Genomic DNA, 10,194 nt, shown 5'->3' on the forward strand with positions numbered 1-10,194 from the left:
TTTTCTCTACATCTTGTGCTTTTTTGTTCAGTACACTGAAGTGTAGGGGAAAATATCTAAGAAACATGAGGTTGCTAAGCCAGGCCACATCAGTGGGCTATAGATAGTTCTGCCCCTTTTCATTCATAAACAGCCTAATTTCTTTTTCATACCGGGAATCAAACTCAGGATCTTTTGCTTGCCAGGCAGTCGGCCTGCAGCTGGTAAGTGCCGCGCGCGGCGCCCACCTGCTCGGGTCTGGGGAGCCGCCTTGGCGAGGGCGGAGGGACTTTAGTCGTTCTACTCTGGACCCTGCTCCGTGCGGGGTGGGGCAGCGGGGCAGCAGCGCCAGGCCTCACGCGGGTGTCCGTGGGGCACTGTGGTGCGTGTGTTGTGTGTGTGTGTGTCTGAGTGCGCGCGTGTGCACTTGTCTACACCAGCTGAAACTCGCTCGCTGGAGGTAACGCTGTACAGAGGTTATTTCTTCGCTGCAGCCACAGAGGCTCACTGAAAACGCACTAAGTGTCTTGTGAGGTGCCCCAGGGATGCAGAAGAGGGAATGCGCCAGGGAGGGAGCTGACGTTTATTGAGCATCTCAATTGCCAGGCACTTTTATCTAGAGTTCACCTCATTTCATCCTTTTCACGAACGGTAAAGAAGGTGGAATTATCCTCATTTGTTAGGGGAGAAAACTGAGGCCCACCCCCAGAGCTTTTACTTTGCCTAAGATTGGGTCGCTCGTTAGTGGTAGAGCTGGAATTTGAACTCTGGTTTCCACAGCTCTCTGACCCAGGGAGAGCTTTCCTTAGAACCAGATAAACATACACAGAAGAAAGAAAGGCAATAAAACACTACAATCAAAGGATCTGGAAATTAACAGGAAAAAAGCTGAGCCCATGAAATATCACATCGATTAATTTCAAATAAGTCGTCATTTACCATCCCTTCCAGTCTGGCCCTGGGGGGAGATGTGATAAGGAAGGGAGAGGTTATACCAATGTCTGGGGACACCTTTTCAGAGTGGCTGCCTTCTGGGAGCGGGGGTGGGGGGGTGAGAAGTTGTGCAGGGAACTAGGTTGTTATTCATTCTTGACAGTCTTCTCTCCACTTCTCACCCCTTCCTTGTTAATATCGTTTCCTTTCCTTTACTTGGTGTACTGTCCAAGGTGGCAGTTGTCAAACTGTAGGGGGTCCCACCTTCCTCATTGGCTCCAGGCATTGAGCAGCCCTGTGTTTCTAGATGATTGTGTCAGTCTGGAAATTAGTCTGTGTCACTGCTTGGAGAGCTGATCTGTGGGGCTGGTGTTGAGCTCCTGATCAGACTGAATGAGGCATTTGCAGCTGTAGGCAAGCGTTATGCTTATCCTTAGGGCAAGTAGCAAAAGTAAGGGCTCCAAGGAATAAAAAAGCAGAGTGTCAGATTTTCTTATAGTCCAACTTTAGAAAAGCATTTGGATTGCTCTGGATGGTGCCACAGAATGCTTCACTGGTGACTAAATAGAGAAGGAGAAAGTGATTTCTGAAATAGGATCTGTAACTCTTTTCATTGAGGCTTCGAAAGGTCTTTGAACCACGTCCTTTTATGGCGAGCTTTGTCATCTTCATCACATTGGTGGCCTGAAGTGCTTTCACTCCCAACTGCCAGCCACCCCCACTTCTTCTTGTTAGAGGACTTTCCTTGGTCTCTTAAATCTGTAGGCACTGAGATCCATCGGGGAGTGCCTGGAAATTTACATCTCCCCTGGGGCAGTCGTAACCAGTGACCAATGGGTGCTGTGCTATACGCAGCTCCACTACCTGGCCCTTTCAGTGGGATTCTGAGGGTGGCATCTTTTGTTCTAGAGATTCCCTGTGGAACTGCATCAGATTGACCTCTGTGGGTCTCTGCTTGGCTTGCTACCTTTTCTTTTTTGTCTCAGTTCTTCATTGGGCTGCCAGTTTTTCCTAGGAATACCTCCTATTATACCATCATAAGAAAGCTGTCCAGGGTCTGATTCTAAGGAATCCAAATAAAAACTTGGAGCCTTCTCACTCTCAATGTTTTTTTGTTTTTTTTTTCCTTCCTCTGGTATCTCAGAAAGGCTAAATTATCAGTAATAGGTGGCCTGTACTTGCCTGTAGGGAGCCTTTGTACAAATTCACAAAAGATGCCCCAAACCTGGGCAGATGGATTCCGGTGCCCAGGCACAGGATTGGCAGGTAGGGGCTCAGGATCCATTAGCCCTCCCCAGTGTGCCTTTGGCAATGCACCTAACAAATCGACATTCTGGGTGGCAGGATGCTTGGGTGTGGTACTCAGAATAGCAAAAGCAAGATGGAGAGTTGCCCAGCTGTCCCAAGATCTCATTTTTCTTTTCTTTTCTCACCCTTTTACTCAGGTCAAAGAAAATCTCTCTTCCATGTTTTTCTGAATAGTTGAATAGTTTGGTTTTCACTGGACAAGCTGAGTAAATGTCGTAGCATCTTTCTAAAGCCAGTGAAGGAAGGGGAATGGGCTGACCTGGACAGTGACTGCTGTGGCATGGTGGAAGGTTTTCAGGCCCACGGGCCTCGTGTCTTGGCGGTGGGGTCACTATATCTGAGACAGGCTACTTAGTTGGAGGCTTTTGCTTCACAGATTTCCTTTCTTTTGGGATGAGGGGCTCATCCAGAAGGATGGAAGAGCGGGAAGAAGACATCTGTCCTGGGACTTGGGGAGGGGCGGTTACTGGATTCCATTCCCAGAGGTCTGTGGCCTCCTAGTGACCTGGGGATAAAGGCTTAAACTTCCATGGGAACCTCAATGTCTTCACCTCTCTTTACTTAGTAACATTCGTTTAGCTGACCTCAGAGGGCTTTTGATGATCAAAGGGGAACTATTTTTATTGACTGTTAAATAGTTATTGAGCAGTCCTTACCAGGAACAAGTGACAGTCTCCTGGAGACGTAAGGTATGTAGAGGCATCGTGATATGGGTTTAAGTGAGAAAATAGAGATAAACATCAGTTCTGTGGCTGCCTGGAGGCCCAGGGACATCTCTAGAGCTGCCTGGGCTGGTTGTGAAGGCTGTATTTACAGAAATTTGCAAATATCAGGGTGCCATAGAGTGTGTGATAATAACTCTGCCTCAGTTTCCTTATGGGTAAGGTGGGCATGCTCAAATTATTTTGAGAATTTAGTGATGTAAAGCAGTTGCCAGGCATTGCATATGAATCTTATAGTAATTAAAATTACCTCATAGCTGCAGAGCTTCTTGTTGGCCTCCTTATACCAGTGAGATTCCCTTCCAACGTTTTTTTTGCTAGCACCTTAATAGGTGTCGTTTTTTTGGGTTGTAAAGCAGTTGCCAGGCATTGCATATGAATCTTATAGTAATTAAAATTACCTCATAGCTGCAGCTTCTCGTTGGCCTCCTTATACCAGTGAGATTCCCTTCCAACCTTTTTTTTGCTAGCACCTTAATAGGTGTCGTTTTTTTGGGGGGGCCTCATTTGAGTTGTTACTTTCCACGTAAAATCTGAGACCTTTATGGAGACTGAAGAATAGTTTGGGGAGATAGTGAGGAGAGTTTGGGCTTCTTGGGCATTCCTGGCTTGGAGCTGAAGTGGACAGAGTTGTGTACTCTGTAGCTTTTGTTAAGTAGGATGGTGTGTGTGTGTGTGTGTGTGTGTGTGTGTGTGTGTGTGTGTGTGAATGGATCTAATTCAACTTCTTTTTATTATTATTATTTTTTGGTAATGAGGATTGAACTCGGATCTTTATGCTTATAAGGTAGGTAGTGGAACCACTGAACTAGATTCCTGGCCCTAATTCAACTTCTTTTAGCTATCTTAGGACCAGTCTCCCTAGAACAAGTTCCCCCACCCCCCGGCCAAAATATGTCTGCTTCTCCTTGCTGGCCCTCATGATATAGAAATGAATAAACCATTGGCTCTATCACAATGTGATGAGATGGAGTGGACATCACAGGTCAGCCAGTGAAATGTGATTATGACGTGGCAAGATAAGTATTCTCTAGAGATTGTGGGTAACAGAGAGAGTAGGAAGAGTGTTGGGAAAATGAGGGAGACTTTCTGGAGGTAATCATATCTAAAGTGAATTTTGAAAAAACTGCTGGGCTGGAGTGAGGAAGAGGGCAGTAGAGTGTGGAGGAATGGTATTCTAGGGTTATGGAACACATGCAAAAGCAGGGTGAAACAGTTTCTGTGCTCGTGTAACTGAACTAAGAGTCACTTGGAGCATGGAGTGTGATAGGAAGGGCTTGGTGGGTGCAGAGTTCAGTTCATGAAGCTTGATTAGTCAAGAGAGGCTATGGCTGCTGCAGTAACAGATCAACTTCATCATTTTTGCAGCTTAAGCCAAGAAAGCTTACTTTCCTCTTAACACAATGATGCCTGTCACAGGTCAGTGGCTGGCCATGTTGGCAGAGCTCCTGCAGCCTGCAGTCTCACCATCTCTTGTGGTCACTAGTGCTGGAAGATGTGGGAGAGCTGCTCTCTGGCCCCTACAGAATGAGTGTTTGCTAATTTCCATAGTCCATTGGCCAGAACTAAAATTGTGAGGAGCCTAGTAGTTGGAGGAATGGGGAAGTAAATGGAAAGTTCAGAGAACAAGCATCTGTTTCTTCTACATTTGCCTGAGACCAGAGTTTTTTAAAAGGTAATAGTGTATGAATTTTTTAAAGGAAAAGTATTTGTAGATTCCTAGTATTGGTTTAAATTGTTTTTATTATTGGTTCTTGATGTCCCTTTGGAACAGGTGCTAGCAACATCTTGCCCAGTTAAGTGCTGCTTTTTTTGGTCCTCTGCATGCTTAAAGAAAGTTAAAAAACTGAGAAAATAGGGGATGGTTTTGAAATAGAAGCTGTCACACATACAATGTGAGATGCATTGTCTGCCTTCAGTTTTAAGAGCAGAGTTAACATTCTTTCTCTCTCTCTCTCTCTCTCTCTAAAAGACATGTTTAAAATCCTCTGAGGAGGGACACAGTACAGGTTAAATTATCTCTAGGCAATTACATAGCAGAAGGTCATTGTCACATGGGTGTGTGAGGGCGTGGTTCTCACATCAGTTCCCTCTCTGTATATTAAGTCTATCTGTTATTTTCTCATTAGCCTGTGATAATGAAAATAGTATTTCTTGATACTAATTACATTGATAATACAAAAATATATGTAGTGAAATTATGCAGAAATCTTTGGTCATAACATGATCATTTAAATTATCCAAAATGTTAACAAACTTTGTCATAAAAATGAAAACACAATATTAAACAAAAAACCCAAACAAACAATTTTGGAGAACTTGTAAATCCCCTAGAATATGTTTGAGGGTCTCTTAGGATTTGAAATAGGTGGAAAAAACCACTAACGTGCTTAGTGAAGGGAAGAGAACAGTTTACTCTTTCCATGGCCTGCGGAGGTAGGTGAGGGGCAGGGAGGAAGGCCGGAAATAGCAAACCCTGGAGAGTGTTTGCAGGTAGTTGAGGCGAGATGTGCCCAGGGTGGGTACTGAGGCAATAGTTAAAGGGCTGATGAAATGGAAGCAGTAGGTATGAGAGCTCTTTAGAAGACAAGAGTCACAAGCTTTGCGATTGCATGTGGAAGATGGAAGTTAAGAAGGGTTAGGTAACTTTGTCGGGGGGATCTGAGGTGGTTGATGTTGCCAGTGACTAGGGAAGGACTACAGGTGGCCACAGCAAGAACATAGTTGCCCAGGACCACAAAGGTGGTCATCGAAATCCATCATTCCATCTTCTCTGACATGAATTCTCCCAAACCAGCTTTTGAGAAACTGCCCTGTCTTGTGGTGTGTTTTTCTTTATAGACCATTTAATCAGTGGCCAATAGGATGAATCTACTGGCTTTATTAGGCTTTCTGTTGTATTTGATGGTTCTTGATGTCCCTTTGGAACAGGTGCTAGCAACATTTTGCCCAGTTAAGCGCTGCTTTTTTTGGTCCTCTGCATGCTTAAAGAAAGTTAAAAAACTGAGAAAATAGGGGATGGTTTTGAAATAGAAGCTGTCACACATACAATGTGAGATGCATTGTCTGCCTTCAGTTTTAAGAGCAGAGTTAACATTCTTTCTCTCTCTCTCTCTCTCTCTCTAAAAGACATGTTTAAAATCCTCTGAGGAGGGACACAGTACAGGTTAAATTATCTCTAGGCAATTACATAACAGAAGAAATGGAAATTCTACACTTTAGGGAAGTGGAGGGCAGAGAACACGAAGCCACACAGACAAACAAATAAAAATGTCACAAACAAAATAAGTCTATTACTAGAGTGAAGTCCTGTGTTAATTAAACATTTTCAGTATTAAATGTTTTAAAATGTAACTTAGTGTATTCTTTCTGTGTAAATGATTAACCTAAAGCACTGGCTGATGGAAGAAACTTAAGCAAACACCAGAAGTGGCTTTTACTTTCCTCCTCCCACTTGTGACAGACTTCTACTCTCTCTTGGCTGTGGTACAGATGTCATCTTCCTAGCAGAGCCTCAAAGGTCCCTTTGGGAAACCTGAAACCTCTCTCTTCTGCACCCCTTTGGAACTTGTGATGAAAGTCTTATGAGCAAGTGCATGCCTGTCACCCCAGAGACCACCTGTTCTTGAGGATGGCCCTGAGTCTTTTTAACTCAGTGTCTTCCTGTTCTCCTGATAGCAGTTTCCATGCCCATGAGTTAGTACATAAGACTGTACAAGAGGCATCTTTGGGCCTCAGTGTTGGTTGGAGGAGCAGATTGACTAACATTAACAGCTATGATTTTGGAAGTGTCTCTTTCAGGGATGGGTTAGATGGGGTGGTTATTCAGTATCTTTCAGATGTTGTTTTGGTTACAGATATTTGTCACTAGACTGCCTAGGGCTTGGTTGTCTACATCTATGGCAGACATAGATGGTCCTGCCAGATACCCGTGTGTTCCCTTTCCTTAGCAGATTCCATCAGTCTATACCATGGTCCCTGAGCACTCACGCCTTTCATGTTCCAAAGGTTCTCATTGCAAGCCATTACAATATCTGAAGGGTTTCTCTGATTGCAGGGACATGATTGGTATATTTTTGGTATAGTCAAGGAAAGCTGGGCAGCTAATGCACTTTGGACTAGCCCTTAACTGCTAACGGAGGAGAATGAGTGGATTAATACTAGTTGCCTTGTACCTTTGGTGGGAAAGCTGGGCCCATTGGAGCATGTTCCACTGCATCTCTCCAGCAATTGACTTCTAGCAGAACTGAGCCCAGGTTGCTCACAGCAGTAACCTGTTTGTGCCATTGTTGTGCCTTATTTCTCCATTTTGCTTCACTGCTTCCTGGCATCACCTCCCAAATCAACCCCAAGATATGCTTTTGGAAAGCCCCAACCTAAGTCTCTTTGGGGCTGATTGAGTTCATGTGAGCAGTTCTAGCTACTGGACTGTGGGAGGAAGTGTTCCACATCATTTCTCATGCAAGGCAGTTAAGAGTCCGCCCCACTGCTTCTCTGTTCCACTGCTGTGGCAACTGTGGAGGTTGCGTGCTTCAGGTGGAGGATCTGATGTGGTGGAAGGCTGCTCACTCCTCACTGGGACTATAATCCTCAAAGGTCCCTTTGGGAAACCTGAAACCTCTCTCTTCTGCACCCCTTTGGAACTTGTGATGAAAGTCTTATGAGCAAGTGCATGCCTGTCACCCCAGAGACCACCTGTTCTTGAGGATGGCCCTGAGTCTTTTTAACTCAGTGTCTTCCTGTTCTCCTGATAGCAGTTTCCATGCCCATGAGTTAGTACATAAGACTGTACAAGAGGCATCTTTGGGCCTCAGTGTTGGTTGGAGGAGCAGATTGACTAACATTAACAGCTATGATTTTGGAAGTGTCTCTTTCAGGGATGGGTTAGATGGGGTGGTTATTCAGTATCTTTCAGATGTTGTTTTGGTTACAGATATTTGTCACTAGACTGCCTAGGGCTTGGTTGTCTACATCTATGGCAGACATAGATGGTCCTGTCAGATACCCGTGTGTTCCCTTTCCTTAGCAGATTCCATCAGTCTATACCATGGTCCCTGAGCACTCACGCCTTTCATGTTCCAAAGGTTCTCATTGCAAGCCATTACAATATCTGAAGGGTTTCTCTGATTGCAGGGACATGATTGGTATATTTTTGGTATAGTCAAGGAAAGCTGGGCAGCTAATGCACTTTGGACTAGCCCTTAACTGCTAACGGAGGAGAATGAGTGGATTAATACTAGTTGCCTTGTACCTTTGGTGGGAAAGCTGGGCCCGTTGGAGCATGTTCCACTGAATCTCTCCAGCAATTGACTTCTAGCAGAACTGAGCCCAGGTTGCTCACAGCAGTAACCTGTTAGTGCCATTGTTGTGCCTTATTTCTCCATTTTGCTTCACTGCTTCCTGGCATCACCTCCCAAATCAACCCCAAGATGTGCTTTTGGAAAGCCCCAACCTAAGTCTCTTTGGGGCTGATTGAGTTCATGTGAGCAGTTCTAGCTACTGGACTGTGGGAGGAAGTGTTCCACATCATTTCTCATGCAAGGCAGTTAAGAGTCCGCCCCACTGCTTCTCTGTTCCACTGCTGTGGCAACCGTGGAGGTTGCGTGCTTCAGGTGGAGAATCTGATGTGGTGGAAGGCTGCTCACTCCTCACTGGGACTATAGAAACAAGAAGACTTTATTTTGGTAGCCACTGAGTTTTTGGTATTTATCAATCAAGGCACTTACCTGCCTGACATACACCGTCACCACTTTTCTTTGGGGGTTTCACCACTGAAACCAGCCTACCCTTGTGTCTTCCTTCTCTGTTGATCCATACGAACTCTTGGGATCTTTTACTCTTGATCTCCTTTATGCATTTCACTTCCAAACTCCTCTCTTTAGTGATGTGATTAATATTAAAATAAACATTCTTTGTGTATGGTATTTAATCATTTTAAAGTTATCTTGGTATTACTCGTGAAATGAAAATTTGAACTCATTTTATTTCCAAATTATTAACCATTTATTTCAATGTTGAGGAAAATTATTCTGCTTGGTTTGTAATCATCTTTTATTATACAGTACTATCTCTTTGGGGGCTATGATTTTTTTCCTTAATTCTTTTGCAAGTACCAAGACTTTGTCATTGTAGTTCTGGAATATATTTTCTGTTTTCATTATTTATTACTCATCTCTTTTTTATCCTCCCTCAAAAATTGTATTAGCATTTAAATTGCATCAGATGTATGAATTACAATTGGGAAGAACTGTAAACTGTTAAGCAAGTGAATTTAACTTATTAGGACTTCACATGGACATCTTTACATGGCTTTTCCAATTCCTCTTACAGTTTTGTAACTATGTTAATGAGATACATTTCCTGTTAAAATTATTTCTAGGAATATTCTAGATATTGACATTATAAATACTATCATTTTTTCTTGTATTAATTTAATTCTATAAGAAAGCTTTGTGCATGTGTATAAGATTTCCAAAATATAAGGAAAGTTAATATATAAGTAGCATAAATATATATAATTAAACATCTTTTTGTCTCACAACAGACTGCTTTCTGATTATATTTTGAAGTAAAGGCATGCAAAACTATGTGATAAGCTATAAACTCTAATTGTCTTTCTAGGGTGCTCCTAATAAACAAACAGATATGTACTAGATTGAAATAAATTTGTGGAGGGAGGGATACAGGGAAAAGGCACACAGAGGAATTGGGCATGTAGAAGAAAACATGTTTATGTTCCCACAGACCAAGTATGGAGTGACAGATGCCATGAAACTAAACAGCTTGGGTTCATTGTGTGTTTTCTCCTTAAGACATAATCTCTGACACATTTATAGTTTTCCTGTAAGTTTCTCTGACTGGTCAGAAACATTACTCACCCAAACTTCAATGTCTTATTTCATATAACTGGCATTTGTCCCAAATAACATATATTTTGAGCCTGGATAGTAAAAATTGCTAAAGATTGCTAACTGATGCTAAAGACAGGCCTAGGAGGTCATATTGGGTAGTGTAAAACTAAAGAAAAGGATACCACATCCCTGATCAGAAGAGAGTGAAGAAAACCAACACCAACTGACATGAATTTAAAAAGAAAAAAGAAACATAAATCAAATGTACTAGATTTAGTATTATTGATGTAGGATGGTGCTGTATCATACCTCTATGAATGTAAAATATCTTATACCTGCTTTATGATACATAGTAGGGACCGTGCTTTATCAGAGCTACATTTAATGATATTACTCTAGAA

General features: G+C 42.9%; 1 protein-coding gene across 1 annotated transcript in view; it reads left to right on the forward strand.

The window, feature by feature from the left end:
* Dclk3 (doublecortin like kinase 3) overlaps window positions 1-10,194 on the forward strand; it is a 96,945-nt gene that overhangs the window by 48,602 nt on the left and 38,149 nt on the right. The window lies entirely within an intron of this gene.

This window comes from Fukomys damarensis, unplaced genomic scaffold (assembly GCF_012274545.1).
Source record: "Fukomys damarensis isolate Sample0158 unplaced genomic scaffold, DMR_v1.0_HiC HiC_scaffold_28, whole genome shotgun sequence".
Taxonomy (NCBI): Eukaryota; Metazoa; Chordata; class Mammalia; order Rodentia; family Bathyergidae; genus Fukomys; species Fukomys damarensis.